Source organism: Carcharodon carcharias (genome assembly GCF_017639515.1).
Source record: "Carcharodon carcharias isolate sCarCar2 chromosome 27 unlocalized genomic scaffold, sCarCar2.pri SUPER_27_unloc_20, whole genome shotgun sequence".
Classification (NCBI taxonomy): domain Eukaryota; kingdom Metazoa; phylum Chordata; class Chondrichthyes; order Lamniformes; family Lamnidae; genus Carcharodon; species Carcharodon carcharias.
In genome coordinates, this window is record NW_024470636.1 from 27,501 (window position 1) to 45,895 (window position 18,395).

Consider the following 18,395-nt stretch of genomic DNA (forward strand, 5'->3'; position numbering starts at 1 on the left):
GGACAGGGACAGGGACAGGGACAGAGACAGGGACAGGGACAGGGACAGGGACAGAGACAGAGACAGGGACAGGGACAGGGACAGGGACAGGGACAGGGACAGGGACAGGGACAGACAGGGACAGGGACAGGGACAGGGACAGGGACAGGGACAGAGACAGGGACAGGGACAGGGACAGGGACAGGGACAGGGACAGGGACAGGGACAGGGACAGGGACAGGGACAGGGACAGGGACAGGGACAGGGACAGGGACAGGGACAGGGACAGGGACAGAGACAGGGACAGAGACAGGGACAGGGACAGGGACAGGGACAGGACAGGGACAGGGACAGAGACAGGACAGAGACAGGGACAGGGACAGGGACAGAGACAGGGACAGGACAGGGACAGAGACAGAGACAGGGACAGGGACAGGGACAGGGACAGGGACAGGGACAGGGACAGAGACAGAGACAGGGACAGGGACAGGGACAGGGACAGGGACAGGGACAGAGACAGAGACAGGGACAGAGACAGGGACAGGGACAGGGACAGGGACAGGGACAGGGACAGGGACAGGGACAGGGACAGGGACAGGGACAGGGACAGGGACAGAGACAGGGAGAGGGAGAGGGAGAGGGACATGAGAGGGAGATGGACAGGGACAGGGACAGGGACAGGGACAGGGACAGAGACAGAGACTGGGACAAGGACAGAGACAGAGACTGGGACAGGGACAGGGACAGGGACAGGGACAGGGACAGAGACAGGGACAGGGACAGGGACAGAGACAGGGACAGGGACAGGGACAGGGACAGGGACAGGGACAGGGACAGGGACAGGGACAGGGACAGGGACAGGGACAGGGACAGGGACAGGGACAGAGACAGGGACAGGGACAGGGACAGGGACAGGGACAGGGACAGGGACAGGGACAGGGACAGGGACAGGGACAGGGACAGGGACAGGGACAGGGACAGGGACAGGGACAGGGACAGGGACAGGGACAGGGACAGGGACAGGGACAGGGACAGGGACAGGGACAGGGACAGGGACAGGGACAGGGACAGGGACAGGGACAGAGACAGAGACAGGGACAGGGACAGGGACAGGGACAGGGACAGGGACAGGGACAGGGACAGGGACAGGGACAGGGACAGGGACAGGGACAGGGACAGGACAGGGACAGGGACAGGGACAGGGACAGGGACAGGGACAGGGACAGGGACAGGGACAGGGACAGGGACAGAGACAGAGACAGAGACTGGGACAGGGACAGTGACAGGGAAAGTGCCAGGTACAGAGACACATACTGGGACTGAGACAGAGACTGGGACAGGGACAGGGACAGGGACAGAGACAGGGACAGGGACAGGGACAGGGACAGGGACAGGGACAGGGACAGGGACAGGGACAGGGACAGGGACAGGGACAGGGACAGGGACAGGACAGGGACAGGGACAGGGACAGGGACAGGGACAGGGACAGGGACAGGGACAGGGACAGGGACAGGACAGGGACAGGGACAGGGACAGGGACAGGGACAGGGACAGGGACAGGGACAGGGACAGAGGACAGGGACAGGGACAGGGACAGGGACAGGGAGGGACAGGGACAGGGACAGGGACAGGGACAGGGACAGGGACAGGGACAGGGACAGGGACAGGGACAGAGACAGGGACAGGGACAGGGACAGGACAGGGACAGGGACAGGGACAGGGACAGGGACAGAGGACAGGGACAGAGACAGGGACAGAGACAGGGACAGGGACAAGGACAGGGACAGGGACAGGGACAGAGACAGGGACAGGGAGAGGGACAGGGACAGGGACAGGGACAGGGACAGGGTCAGGGATAGGGACAGGGACAGGGACAGGGACAGGGACAGGGACAGGGACAGGACAGGGACAGGGACAGGGACAGGGACAGGGACAGGGACAGGGACAGGGACAGGGACAGGGACAGGGACAGGGACAGGACAGGGACAGGGACAGGGACAGGGACAGGGACAGGGACAGGGACAGGGACAGGGACAGGGACAGGGACAGGGACAGGGACAGGGACAGGGACAGGGACAGGGACAGGGACTGGGACAGGGACAGGGACAGGGACAGGGACTGGGACAGGGACAGGGACAGGGACTGGGACTGGGACAGGGACAGGGACAGGGACAGGGACAGGGACAGGGGCAGGGACAGGGACAGGGACAGGGACAGGGACAGGGACAGAGACAGGGACAGGGACAGGGACAGGGACAGGGACAGGGACAGGGACAGGGACAGGGACAGGGACAGAGACAGGGACAGGGACAGGGACAGGGACAGGGACAGGGACAGGGACAGGGACAGGGACAGGGACAGGGACAGGGACAGGGACAGGGACAGGGACAGGGACAGGGACAGGGACAGGGACAGGGACAGGACAGGGACAGGGACAGGGACAGGGACAGGGACAGGGACAGGGACAGGGACAGGGACAGGGACAGGGAGGGACAGGGACAGGGACAGGGACAGGGACAGGGACAGGGACAGGGACAGGACAGGGACAGGGACAGGGACAGGGACAGGGACAGGGACAGGGACAGGGACAGGGACAGGGACAGGGACAGGGACAGGGACAGGGACAGGGACAGGGACAGGGACAGGGACAGGGACAGGGACAGGGACAGAGACAGGGACAGGGACAGGGACAGAGACAGGGACAGGGACAGGGACAGGGACAGGGACAGGGACAGGGACAGGGACAGGGACAGGGACAGGGACAGGGACAGGGACAGGGACAGGGACAGGGACAGGGACAGGGACAGGGACAGGGACAGGGACAGGGACAGGGACAGGGACAGGGACAGGGACAGGGACAGGGACAGAGACAGGGACAGGGACAGGGACAGGGACAGGGACAGGGACAGGGACAGGGACAGGGACAGAGACAGGGACAGGGACAGGGACAGGGACAGGGACAGAGACAGAGACAGGGACAGGGACAGGGACAGGGACAGGGACAGGGACAGGGACAGGGACAGGGACAGGGACAGGGACAGGGACAGGGACAGGGACAGGGACAGGGACAGGGACAGGGACAGGGACAGGGACAGGGACAGGGACAGGGACAGGGACAGGGACAGGGACAGGGACAGAGACAGGGACAGGGACAGGGACAGGGACAGGGACAGGGACAGGGACAGGGACAGGGACAGGGACAGGGACAGGGACAGGGACAGGGACAGGGACAGGGACAGGGACAGGGACAGGGACAGGGACAGGGACAGGGACAGGGACAGGGACAGGGACAGGGACAGGGACAGGGACAGGGACAGAGACAGGGACAGGGACAGGGACAGGGACAGGGACAGGGACAGGGACAGGGACAGGGACAGGGACAGGGACAGGGACAGGGACAGGGACAGGGACAGGGACAGGGACAGAGACAGGGACAGGGACAGGGACAGGGACAGGGACAGGGACAGGGACAGGGACAGGGACAGGGACAGGGACAGGGACAGGGACAGGGACAGAGACAGGGACAGGGACAGGGACAGGGACAGGGACAGGGACAGGGACAGGGACAGGGACAGGGACAGGGACAGGGACAGGGACAGGGACAGGGACAGGGACAGGGACAGGGACAGGGACAGGGACAGGGACAGGGACAGGGACAGGGACAGGGACAGGGACAGAGACAGAGACAGGGACAGGGACAGGGACAGGGACAGGGACAGGGACAGGGACAGGGACAGGGACAGGGACAGGGACAGGGACAGGGACAGGGACAGACAGGGACAGGGACAGGGACAGGGACAGGGACAGGGACAGGGACAGGGACAGGGACAGGGACAGGGACAGGGACAGGGACAGGGACAGGGACACAGACAGAGACAGGGACAGGGACAGTTACAGGGACAGGGACAGGGACAGGGACAGGCATGTGGACAGGGACAGGGACAGGGACAGGGACAGGGACAGGGACAGGGACAGGGACAGGGACAGGGACAGGGACAGGGACAGGGACAGGGACAGGGACAGGGACAGGGACAGGGACAGGGACAGGGACAGGGACAGGGACAGGGACAGGGACAGGGACAGGGACAGGGACAGGGACAGGGACAGGGACAGGGACAGAGACAGGGACAGGGACAGGGACAGGGACAGGGACAGGGACAGGGACAGGGACAGGGACAGGGACAGGGACAGGGACAGGGACAGGGACAGGGACAGGGACAGGGACAGGGACAGGGACAGAGACAGGGACAGGGACAGGGACAGGGACAGGGACAGGACTGGGACAGGGACAGGGACAGGGAAGGGGCAGGGGCAGGGACAGGGACAGGGACAGGGACAGGGACAGGGACAGGGACAGGGACAGGGACAGGACAGGGACAGGGACAGGGACAGGGTCAGAGACAGGGACAGGGACAGGGACAGGGACAGGACAGGGACAGGGACAGGGACAGGGACAGGGACAGGGACAGGGACAGGGACAGGGACAGGGACAGGGACAGGGACAGGGACAGGGACAGGGACAGGGACAGGGACAGGGACAGGGACAGGGACAGGGGCAGGGACAGTGACAGGTTCAGGGACAGGGACAGGGACAGGGACAGGGACAGAGACAGGGACAGGGACAGGGACAGGGACAGGGACAGGGACAGGGACAGGGACAGGGACAGGGACAGGGACAGAGACAGGGACAGGGACAGGGACAGGGACAGGGACAGGGACAGGGACAGGGACAGGGACAGGGACAGAGACAGGGACAGGGACAGGGACAGGGACAGGGACAGGGACAGGGACAGGGACAGGGACAGGGACAGGGACAGGGACAGGGACAGGGACAGGGACAGGGACAGGGACAGGGACAGGGACAGGGACAGGGACAGGGACAGGGACAGGGACAGGGACAGGGACAGGGACAGGGACAGACAGGGACAGGGACAGGGACAGGGACAGGGACAGGGACAGGGACAGGGACAGGGACAGGGACAGGGACAGGGACAGGACAGGGACAGGGACAGGGACAGGGACAGGGACAGGGACAGGGACAGGGACAGGGACAGGGACAGGGACAGGGACAGGGACAGGGACAGGGACAGGGACAGGGACAGGGACAGGGACAGGGACAGGGACAGGGACAGAGACAGGGACAGGGACAGGGACAGGGACAGGGACAGGGACAGGGACAGGGACAGGGACAGGGACAGGGACAGGGACAGGGACAGGGACAGGGACAGGGACAGGGACAGGGACAGGGACAGGGACAGGGACAGGGACAGGGACAGGGACAGGGAGAGGGACAGGGACAGGGACAGGGACAGGGACAGGGACAGGGACAGGGACAGGGACAGGGACAGGGACAGGGACAGGGACAGGGACAGGGACAGGGACAGGGACAGGGACAGGACAGGGACAGGACAGGGACAGGGACAGGGACAGGGACAGGGACAGGGACAGGGACAGGGACAGGGACAGGGACAGGGACAGGGACAGGGACAGGGACAGGGACAGGGACAGGACAGGGACAGGGACAGGGACAGGGACAGGGACAGGGACAGGGACAGGGACAGGGACAGGGACAGGGACAGGGACAGGGACAGGGACAGGGACAGGGACAGGGACAGGGACAGGGACAGGGACAGGGACAGGGACAGGGACAGGGACAGGGACAGGGACAGGGACAGGGACAGGGACAGGGACAGGGACAGGGACAGGGACAGGACAGGGACAGGGACAGGGACAGGGACAGGGACAGGGACAGGGACAGGGACAGGGACAGGGACAGGGACAGGGACAGGGACAGGGACAGGGACAGGGACAGGGACAGGGACAGGGACAGGGACAGGGACAGGGACAGGGACAGGGACAGGGACAGGGACAGGGACAGGGACAGGGACAGGGACAGGGACAGGGACAGGGACAGGGACAGGACAGGGACAGGGACAGGGACAGGGACAGGGACAGGGACAGGGACAGACAGGGACAGGGACAGGGACAGGACAGGACAGGGACAGGGACAGGGACAGGGACAGGGACAGGGACAGGGACAGGGACAGGGACAGGGACAGGGACAGGGACAGGGACAGGGACAGGGACAGGGACAGGGACAGGGACAGGGACAGGGACAGGGACAGGGACAGGGACAGGGACAGGGACAGGGACAGGGACAGGGACAGGGACAGGGACAGGGACAGGGACAGGGACAGGGACAGGGACAGGGACAGGACAGGGACAGGGACAGGGACAGGGACAGGGACAGGGACAGGGACAGGGACAGGGACAGGGACAGGGACAGGGACAGGGACAGGGACAGGGACAGGGACAGGGACAGGGACAGGGACAGGGACAGGGACAGGGACAGGGACAGGGACAGGGACAGGGACAGGGACAGGGACAGGGACAGGGACAGGGACAGGGACAGGACAGGGACAGGGACAGGGACAGGGACAGGGACAGGGACAGGGACAGGGACAGGGACAGGGACAGGGACAGGGACAGGGACAGGGACAGGGACAGGGACAGGGACAGGGACAGGGACAGGGACAGGGACAGGGACAGGGACAGGGACAGGGACAGGGACAGGGACAGGGACAGGGACAGGGACAGGGACAGGGACAGGGACAGGGACAGGGACAGGGACAGGGACAGGGACAGGGACAGGGACAGGGACAGGGACAGGGACAGGGACAGGGACAGGGACAGGGACAGGGACAGGGACAGGGACAGGGACAGGGACAGGGACAGGGACAGGGACAGGGACAGGGACAGGGACAGGGACAGGGACAGGGACAGGGACAGGGACAGGGACAGGGACAGGGACAGGGACAGGGACAGGGACAGGGACAGGGACAGGGACAGGGACAGGGACAGGGACAGGGACAGGGACAGGGACAGGGACAGGGACAGGGACAGGGACAGGGACAGGGACAGGGACAGGGACAGGGACAGGGACAGGGACAGGGACAGGGACAGGACAGGGACAGGGACAGGGACAGGGACAGGGACAGGGACAGGGACAGGGACAGGGACAGGGACAGGGACAGGGACAGGGACAGGGACAGGGACAGGGACAGGGACAGGGACAGGGACAGGGACAGGGACAGGGACAGGGACAGGGACAGGGACAGGGACAGGGACAGGGACAGGGACAGGGACAGGGACAGGGACAGGGACAGGGACAGGGACAGGGACAGGGACAGGGACAGGGACAGGGACAGGGACAGGGACAGGGACAGGGACAGGGACAGGGACAGGGACAGGGACAGGGACAGGGACAGGGACAGGGACAGGGACAGGGACAGGGACAGGGACAGGGACAGGGACAGGGACAGGGACAGGGACAGGGACAGGGACAGGGACAGGGACAGGGACAGGGACAGGGACAGGGACAGGGACAGGGACAGGGACAGGGACAGGGACAGGGACAGGGACAGGGACAGGGACAGGGACAGGGACAGGGACAGGGACAGGACAGGGACAGGGACAGGGACAGGGACAGGGACAGGGACAGGGACAGGGACAGGGACAGGGACAGGGACAGGGACAGGGACAGGGACAGGGACAGGGACAGGGACAGGGACAGGGACAGGGACAGGGACAGGACAGGGACAGGGACAGGGACAGGGACAGGGACAGGGACAGGGACAGGGACAGGGACAGGACAGGGACAGGGACAGGGACAGGGACAGGGACAGGGACAGGGACAGGGACAGGGACAGGGACAGGGACAGGGACAGGGACAGGGACAGGGACAGGGACAGGGACAGGGACAGGGACAGGGACAGGGACAGGGACAGGGACAGGGACAGGGACAGGGACAGGGACAGGGACAGGGACAGGGACAGGGACAGGGACAGGGACAGGGACAGGGACAGGGACAGGACAGGGACAGGGACAGGGACAGGGACAGGGACAGGGACAGGGACAGGGACAGGGACAGGGACAGGGACAGGGACAGGGACAGGGACAGGGACAGGGACAGGGACAGGGACAGGGACAGGGACAGGGACAGGGACAGGGACAGGGACAGGGACAGGGACAGGGACAGGACAGGGACAGGGACAGGGACAGGACAGGGACAGGGACAGGGACAGGGACAGGGACAGGGACAGGGACAGGGACAGGGACAGGGACAGGGACAGGGACAGGGACAGGGACAGGGACAGGACAGGGACAGGGACAGGGACAGGGACAGGGACAGGGACAGGGACAGGGACAGGGACAGGGACAGGGACAGGGACAGGGACAGGGACAGGGACAGGGACAGGGACAGGGACAGGGACAGGGACAGGGACAGGGACAGGGACAGGGACAGGGACAGGGACAGGGACAGGGACAGGGACAGGACAGGGACAGGGACAGGGACAGGGACAGGGACAGGGACAGGGACAGGGACAGGGACAGGGACAGGGACAGGGACAGGGACAGGGACAGGGACAGGGACAGGGACAGGGACAGGGACAGGGACAGGGACAGGGACAGGGACAGGGACAGGGACAGGGACAGGGACAGGGACAGGGACAGGGACAGGGACAGGGACAGGGACAGGGACAGGGACAGGGACAGGGACAGGGACAGGGACAGGGACAGGGACAGGGACAGGGACAGGGACAGAGACAGGGACAGGGACAGGGACAGGGACAGGGACAGGGACAGGGACAGGGACAGGGACAGGGACAGGGAGAGGGACAGGGACAGGGACAGGGACAGGGACAGGGACAGGGACAGAGACAGGGACAGGGACAGGACTGGGACAGGGACAGGGACAGGGACAGGGACAGGGACAGGGACAGGGACAGGGACAGGGACAGGGACAGAGACAGGGACAGGGACAGGGACAGGGACAGGGACAGGGACAGGGACAGGGACAGGGACAGGGACAGGGACAGGGACAGGGACAGGGACAGGGACAGGGACAGGGACAGGGACAGGGACAGGGACAGGGACAGGGACAGGGACAGGGACAGGGACAGGGACAGGGACAGGGACAGGGACAGGGACAGGGACAGGGACAGGGACAGGGACAGGGACAGGGACAGGGACAGGGACAGGGACAGGGACAGGGACAGGGACAGGGACAGGGACAGGGACAGGGACAGGGACAGGGACAGGGACAGGGACAGGGACAGGGACAGGGACAGGGACAGGGACAGGGACAGGGACAGGGACAGGGACAGGGACAGGGACAGGGACAGGGACAGGGACAGGGACAGGGACAGGGACAGGGACAGGGACAGGGACAGGGACAGGGACAGGGACAGGGACAGGGACAGGGACAGGGACAGGGACAGGGACAGGGACAGGGACAGGGACAGGGACAGGGACAGGGACAGGGACAGGGACAGGGACAGGGACAGGGACAGGGACAGGGACAGGGACAGGGACAGGGACAGGGACAGGGACAGGGACAGGGACAGGGACAGGGACAGGGACAGGGACAGGGACAGGGACAGGGACAGGGACAGGGACAGGGACAGGGACAGAGACAGGGACAGGGACAGGGACAGGGACAGGGACAGGGACAGGGACAGGGACAGGGACAGGGACAGGGACAGGGACAGGGACAGGGACAGGGACAGGGACAGGGACAGGGACAGGGACAGGGACAGGGACAGAGACAGGGACAGGGACAGGGACAGGGACAGGGACAGGGACAGGGACAGGGACAGGGACAGGGACAGGGACAGGGACAGGGACAGGGACAGGGACAGGGACAGGGACAGGGACAGGGACAGGGACAGGGACAGGGACAGGGACAGGGACAGGGACAGGGACAGGGACAGGGACAGGGACAGGGACAGGGACAGGGACAGGGACAGGGACAGGGACAGGGACAGGGACAGGGACAGGGACAGGGACAGGGACAGGGACAGGGACAGGGACAGGGACAGGGACAGGGACAGGGACAGGGACAGGGACAGGGACAGGGACAGGGACAGGGACAGGGACAGGGACAGGGACAGGGACAGGGACAGGGACAGGGACAGGGACAGGGACAGGGACAGGGACAGGGACAGGGACAGGGACAGGGACAGGGACAGGGACAGGGACAGGGACAGGGACAGGGACAGGGACAGGGACAGGGACAGGGACAGGGACAGGGACAGGGACAGGGACAGGGACAGGGACAGGGACAGGGACAGGGACAGGGACAGGGACAGGGACAGGGACAGGGACAGGGACAGGGACAGGGACAGGGACAGGGACAGGGACAGGGACAGGGACAGGGACAGGGACAGGGACAGGGACAGGGACAGGGACAGGGACAGGGACAGGGACAGGGACAGGGACAGGGACAGGGACAGGGACAGGGACAGGGACAGGGACAGGGACAGGGACAGGGACAGGGACAGGGACAGGGACAGGGACAGGGACAGGGACAGGGACAGGGACAGGGACAGGGACAGGGACAGGGACAGGGACAGGGACAGGGACAGGGACAGGGACAGGGACAGGGACAGGGACAGGGACAGGGACAGAGACAGGGACAGGGACAGGGACAGGGACAGGGACAGGGACAGGGACAGGGACAGGGACAGGGACAGGGACAGGGACAGGGACAGGGACAGGGACAGGGACAGGGACAGGGACAGGGACAGGGACAGGGACAGGGACAGGGACAGGGACAGGGACAGGGACAGGGACAGGGACAGGGACAGGGACAGGGACAGGGACAGGGACAGGGACAGGGACAGGGACAGGGACAGGGACAGGGACAGGGACAGGGACAGGGACAGGGACAGGGACAGGGACAGGGACAGGGACAGGGACAGGGACAGGGACAGGGACAGGGACAGGGACAGGGACAGGGACAGGGACAGGGACAGGGACAGGGACAGGGACAGGGACAGGGACAGGGACAGGGACAGGGACAGGGACAGGGACAGGGACAGGGACAGGGACAGGGACAGGGACAGGGACAGGGACAGGACAGGGACAGGGACAGGGACAGGGACAGGGACAGAGACAGGGACAGGGACAGGGACAGGGACAGGGACAGGGACAGGGACAGAGACAGGGACAGGGACAGGGACAGGGACAGGGACAGGGACAGGGACAGGGACAGGGACAGGGACAGGGACAGGGACAGGGACAGGGACAGGGACAGGGACAGGGACAGGGACAGGGACAGGGACAGGGACAGGGACAGGGACAGGGACAGGGACAGGGACAGGGACAGGGACAGGGACAGGGACAGAGACAGGGACAGGGACAGGGACAGGGACAGGGACAGAGACAGGGACAGGGACAGGGACAGGGACAGGGACAGGGACAGGGACAGGGACAGGGACAGGGACAGGGACAGGGACAGGGACAGGGACAGGGACAGGGACAGGGACAGGGACAGGGACAGGGACAGGGACAGGGACAGGGACAGGGACAGGGACAGGGACAGGGACAGGGACAGGGACAGGGACAGGGACAGGGACAGGGACAGGGACAGGGACAGGGACAGGGACAGGGACAGGGACAGGGACAGGGACAGGGACAGGGACAGGGACAGGGACAGGGACAGGGACAGGGACAGGGACAGGGACAGGGACAGGGACAGGGACAGGGACAGGGACAGGGACAGGGACAGGGACAGGGACAGGGACAGGGACAGGGACAGGGACAGGGACAGGGACAGGGACAGGGACAGGGACAGGGACAGGGACAGGGACAGGGACAGGGACAGGGACAGGGACAGGGACAGGGACAGGGACAGGGACAGGGACAGGGACAGGGACAGGGACAGGGACAGGGACAGGGACAGGGACAGGGACAGGGACAGGGACAGGGACAGGGACAGGGACAGGGACAGGGACAGGGACAGGGACAGGGACAGGGACAGGGACAGGGACAGGGACAGGGACAGGGACAGGGACAGGGACAGGGACAGGGACAGGGACAGGGACAGGGACAGACAGGGACAGGGACAGGGACAGGGACAGGGACAGGGACAGGGACAGGGACAGGACAGGGACAGGGACAGGGACAGGGACAGGGACAGGGACAGGGACAGGGACAGGGACAGGGACAGGGACAGGGACAGGGACAGGGACAGGGACAGGGACAGGGACAGGGACAGGGACAGGGACAGGGACAGGGACAGGGACAGGGACAGGGACAGGGACAGGGACAGGGACAGGGACAGGGACAGGGACAGGGACAGGGACAGGGACAGGGACAGGGACAGGACAGGGACAGGGACAGGGACAGGGACAGGGACAGGGACAGGGACAGGGACAGGGACAGGGACAGGGACAGGGACAGGGACAGGGACAGGGACAGGGACAGGGACAGGGACAGGGACAGGGACAGGGACAGGGACAGGGACAGGGACAGGGACAGGGACAGGGACAGGGACAGGGACAGGGACAGGGACAGGGACAGGGACAGGGACAGGGACAGGGACAGGGACAGGGACAGAGACAGGGACAGGGACAGGGACAGGGACAGGGACAGGGACAGGGACAGGGACAGGGACAGGGACAGGGACAGGGACAGGGACAGGACAGGGACAGGGACAGGGACAGGGACAGGGACAGGGACAGGGACAGGGACAGGGACAGGGACAGGGACAGGGACAGGGACAGGGACAGGGACAGGGACAGGGACAGGGACAGGGACAGGGACAGGGACAGGGACAGGGACAGGGACAGGGACAGGGACAGGGACAGGGACAGGGACAGGGACAGGGACAGGGACAGGGACAGGGACAGGGACAGGGACAGGGACAGGGACAGGGACAGGGACAGGGACAGGGACAGGGACAGGGACAGGGACAGGGACAGGGACAGGGACAGGGACAGGGACAGGGACAGGGACAGGGACAGGGACAGGGACAGGGACAGGGACAGGGACAGGACAGGGACAGGGACAGGGACAGGGACAGGGACAGGGACAGGGACAGGGACAGGGACAGGGACAGGGACAGGGACAGGGACAGGGACAGGGACAGGGACAGGGACAGGGACAGGGACAGGGACAGGGACAGGGACAGGGACAGGGACAGGGACAGGGACAGGGACAGGGACAGGGACAGGACAGGGACAGGGACAGGGACAGGGACAGGGACAGGGACAGGGACAGGGACAGGGACAGGGACAGGGACAGGGACAGGGACAGGGACAGGGACAGGGACAGGGACAGGGACAGGGACAGGACAGGGACAGGGACAGGGACAGGGACAGGGACAGGGACAGGGACAGGGACAGGGACAGGGACAGGGACAGGGACAGGGACAGGGACAGGGACAGGGACAGGACAGGGACAGGGACAGGGACAGGGACAGGGACAGGGACAGGACAGGGACAGGGACAGGGACAGGGACAGGGACAGGGACAGGGACAGGGACAGGGACAGGGACAGGGACAGGGACAGGACAGGGACAGGGACAGGGACAGGGACAGGGACAGGGACAGGGACAGGGACAGGGACAGGGACAGGGACAGGGACAGGGACAGGGACAGGGACAGGGACAGGGACAGGGACAGGGACAGGGACAGGGACAGGGACAGGGACAGGGACAGGGACAGGGACAGGGACAGGGACAGGGACAGGGACAGGGACAGGGACAGGGACAGGGACAGGGACAGGGACAGGGACAGGGACAGGGACAGGGACAGGACAGGGACAGGGACAGGGACAGGGACAGGGACAGGGACAGGGACAGGGACAGGGACAGGGACAGGGACAGGGACAGGGACAGGGACAGGGACAGGGACAGGGACAGGGACAGGGACAGGGACAGGGACAGGGACAGGACAGGGACAGGGACAGGGACAGGGACAGGGACAGGGACAGGGACAGGGACAGGGACAGGGACAGGGACAGGGACAGGGACAGGGACAGGGACAGGGACAGGGACAGGGACAGGGACAGGACAGGGACAGGGACAGGGACAGGGACAGGGACAGGGACAGGGACAGGGACAGGGACAGGGACAGGGACAGGGACAGGGACAGGGACAGGGACAGGGACAGGGACAGGGACAGGGACAGGGACAGGGACAGGGACAGGGACAGGGACAGGGACAGGGACAGGGACAGGGACAGGGACAGGGACAGGGACAGGGACAGGGACAGGGACAGGGACAGGGACAGGGACAGGGACAGGGACAGGGACAGGGACAGGGACAGGGACAGGGACAGGGACAGGGACAGGGACAGGGACAGGGACAGGGACAGGGACAGGGACAGGGACAGGGACAGGGACAGGGACAGGGACAGGGACAGGGACAGGGACAGGGACAGGGACAGGGACAGGGACAGGGACAGGGACAGGGACAGGGACAGGGACAGGGACAGGGACAGGGACAGGGACAGGGACAGGGACAGGGACAGGGACAGAGACAGGACAGGGACAGGGACAGGGACAGGGACAGGGACAGGGACAGGGACAGGGACAGGGACAGGGGCAGGGACAGTGACAGGTTCAGGGACAGGGACAGGGACAGGGACAGGGACAGGGACAGGGACAGGGACAGGGACAGGGACTTTGACAGGGACAGGGACAGAGACAGGGCCAGGGACAGGGACAGGGACAGGGACAGGGACAGGGACAGGGACAGGGACAGGGACAGGGACAGGGACAGGGACAGGGACAGGGACAGGGACAGGGACAGGGACAGGGACAGGGACAGGGACAGGGACAGGGACAGAGACAGGGACAGGGACAGGGACAGGGACAGGGACAGGGACAGGGACAGGGACAGGGACAGGGACAGGGACAGGACAGGGACAGGGACAGGACAGACAGGGACAGGGACAGGGACAGGGACAGGGACAGGGACAGGGACAGGGACAGGGACAGGGACAGGGACAGGGACAGGGACAGGGACAGGGACAGGGACAGGGACAGGGACAGGGACAGGGACAGGGACAGGGACAGGGACAGGGACAGGGACAGGGACAGGACAGGGACAGGGACAGGGACAGGGACAGGGACAGGGACAGGGACAGGGACAGGGACAGGGACAGGGACAGGGACAGGGACAGGGACAGGGACAGGGACAGGGACAGGGACAGGGACAGGGACAGGGACAGGGACAGGGACAGGGACAGGGACAGGGACAGGGACAGGGACAGGGACAGAGACAGGGACAGGGACAGGGACAGGGACAGTTACAGGGACAGGGACAGGGACAGGGACAGGGACAGGGACAGGGACAGGGACAGGGACAGGGACAGGGACAGACACAGGGACAGGGACAGGGACAGGGACAGGGACAGGGACAGGGACAGGGACAGGGACAGGGACAGGGACAGGGACAGGGACAGGGACAGGGACAGGGACAGGGACAGGGACAGGGACAGGGACAGGGACAGGGACAGGGACAGGGACAGGGACAGGGACAGGGACAGGGACAGGGACAGGGACAGGGACAGGGACAGGGACAGGGACAGGGACAGGGACAGGGACAGGGACAGGGACAGGGACAGGGACAGGGACAGGGACAGGGACAGGGACAGGGACAGGGACAGGGACAGGGACAGGGACAGGGACAGGGACAGGGACAGGGACAGGGACAGAGACAGGGACAGAGACAGGGACAGGGACAGGGACAGGGACAGGGACAGGGACAGGGACAGGGACAGGGACAGGGACAGGGACAGGGACAGGGACAGGGACAGGGACAGGGACAGGGACAGGGACAGGGACAGGGACAGGGACAGGGACAGGGACAGGGACAGGGACAGGGACAGGGACAGGGACAGGGACAGGGACAGGGACAGGGACAGGGACAGGGACAGGGACAGGGACAGGGACAGGGACAGGGACAGGGACAGGGACAGGGACAGGGACAGGGACAGGGACAGGGACAGGGACAGGGACAGGGACAGGGACAGGGACAGGGACAGGGACAGGGACAGGGACAGGGACAGGGACAGGGACAGGGACAGGGACAGGGACAGGGACAGGGACAGGGACAGGGACAGGGACAGGGACAGGGACAGGGACAGGGACAGGGACAGGGACAGGGACAGGGACAGGGACAGGGACAGGGACAGGGACAGGGACAGGGACAGGGACAGGGACAGGGACAGGGACAGGGACAGGACAGGGACAGGGACAGGGACAGGGACAGGGACAGGGACAGGGACAGGGACAGGGACAGGGACAGGGACAGGGACAGGGACAGGGACAGGGACAGGGACAGGGACAGGGACAGGGACAGGGACAGGGACAGGGACAGGGACAGGGACAGGGACAGGGACAGGGACAGGGACAGGGACAGGGACAGGGACAGGGACAGGGACAGGGACAGGGACAGGGACAGGGACAGGGACAGGGACAGGGACAGGGACAGGGACAGGACAGGGACAGGGACAGGGACAGGGACAGGGACAGAGACAGAGACAGGGACAGGGACAGGGACAGGGACAGAGACAGGGACAGGGACAGGGACAGGGACAGGGACAGGGACAGGGACAGGGACAGGGACAGGGACAGGGACAGGGACAGGGACAGGGACAGGGACAGGGACAGGGACAGGGACAGGGACAGGGACAGGGACAGGGACAGGGACAGGGACAGGGACAGGGACAGGGACAGGGACAGGGACAGGGACAGGGACAGGGACAGGGACAGGGACAGGGACAGGGACAGGGACAGGGACAGGGACAGGGACAGGGACAGGGACAGGGACAGGGACAGGGACAGGGACAGGGACAGGGACAGGGACAGGGACAGGGACAGGGACAGGGACAGGGACAGGGACAGGGACAGGGACAGGGACAGGGACAGGGACAGGGACAGGGACAGGGACAGGGACAGGGACAGGGACAGGGACAGGGACAGGGACAGGGACAGGGACAGGGACAGGGACAGGGACAGGGACAGGGACAGGGACAGGGACAGGGACAGGGACAGGGACAGGGACAGGGACAGGGACAGGGACAGCGACAGGGACAGCGACAGGGACCGGTCAGGGACAGGGACAGGGACAGGGACATGGACAGGGACAGGGACAGGGACCGGGACAGGGACAGGGACAGGGACAGGGACAGGGACAGGGACAGGGACCGGGACAGGGACCGGGACAGGGACAGGGACAGGGACAGGGACAGGGACAGGGACAGGGACAGGGACAGGGACAGGGACAGGGACAGGGACAGGGACAGGGACAGGGACAGGGACAGGGACAGGGACAGGGACAGGGACAGGGACAGGGACAGGGACAGGGACAGGGACAGGGACAGGGACAGGGACAGGGACAGGGACAGGGACAGGGACAGGGACAGGGACAGGGACAGGGACAGGGACAGGGACAGGGACAGGGACAGGGACAGGGACAGGGACAGGGACAGGGACAGGGACAGGGACAGGGACAGGGACAGGGACAGGGACAGGGACAGGGACAGGGACAGGGACAGGGACAGGGACAGGGACAGGGACAGGGACAGGGACAGGGACAGGGACAGGGACAGGGACTGGGACAGGGACTGGGACAGGGACAGGGACAGGGACAGGGACTGGGACTGGGACAGGGACAGGGACAGGGACAGGGACAGGGACAAGGACAGGGACAGGGACAGGGACAGGGACAGAGACAGGGACAGGGACAGGGACAGGGACAGGGACAGGGACAGGGACAGGGACAGGGACAGGGACAGGGACAGGGACAGGGACAGGGACAGGGACAGGGACAGGGACAGGGACAGGGACAGGGACAGGGACAGGGACAGGGACAGGGACAGGGACAGGGACAGGGACAGGGACAGGGACAGGGACAGGGACAGGGACAGGGACAGGGACAGGGACAGGGACAGGGACAGGGACAGGGACAGGGACAGGGACAGGGACAGGGACAGGGACAGGGACAGGGACAGGGACAGGGACAGGGACAGGACAGGGACAGGGACAGGGACAGGGACAGGGACAGGGACAGGGACAGGGACAGGGACAGGGACAGGGACAGGGACAGGGACAGGGACAGGGACAGGGACAGGGACAGGGACAGGGACAGGGACAGGGACAGGGACAGGGACAGGGACAGGGACAGGGACAGGGACAGGGACAGGGACAGGGACAGGGACAGGGACAGGACAGGGACAGGGACAGGGACAGGGACAGGGACAGGGACAGGGACAGGGACAGGGACAGGGACAGGGACAGGGACAGGGACAGGGACAGGGACAGGGACAGGACAGGGACAGGGACAGGACAGGGACAGGGACAGGGACAGGGACAGGGACAGGACAGGGACAGGGACAGGGACAGGGACAGGGACAGGGACAGGGACAGGGACAGGGACAGGGACAGGGACAGGGACAGGGACAGGGACAGGGACAGGGACAGGGACAGGGACAGGGACAGGGACAGGGACAGGGACAGGGACAGGGACAGGGACAGGGACAGGGACAGGGACAGGGACAGGGACAGAGACAGGGACAGGGACAGGGACAGGGACAGGGACAGGGACAGGGACAGGGACAGGG